Source organism: Camelina sativa, unplaced genomic scaffold (assembly GCF_000633955.1).
Source record: "Camelina sativa cultivar DH55 unplaced genomic scaffold, Cs unpScaffold00881, whole genome shotgun sequence".
NCBI lineage: Eukaryota > Viridiplantae > Streptophyta > Magnoliopsida > Brassicales > Brassicaceae > Camelina > Camelina sativa.
In genome coordinates, this window is record NW_010922006.1 from 1 (window position 1) to 201 (window position 201).

The following is a 201-nucleotide window of genomic DNA, read 5'->3' on the forward strand; positions in this document are numbered from 1 at the left end:
GTATTGTTGACTAAGGATTAGTTAATGATAAATTTCTCAGCGGATTGTTTTCTGAATCATGTTGATATCTTAGGAGCATCATCTTTCAAGTTTTCCTTTGCTTGGATGTTTGCCTTTCGTCAACTTAGAGGGTTCCCCTTCCTGATATGCCTTGTTATTTTTTTAAGCTGTTTTCATTTCCTTGTGTAAACTTAATACAAA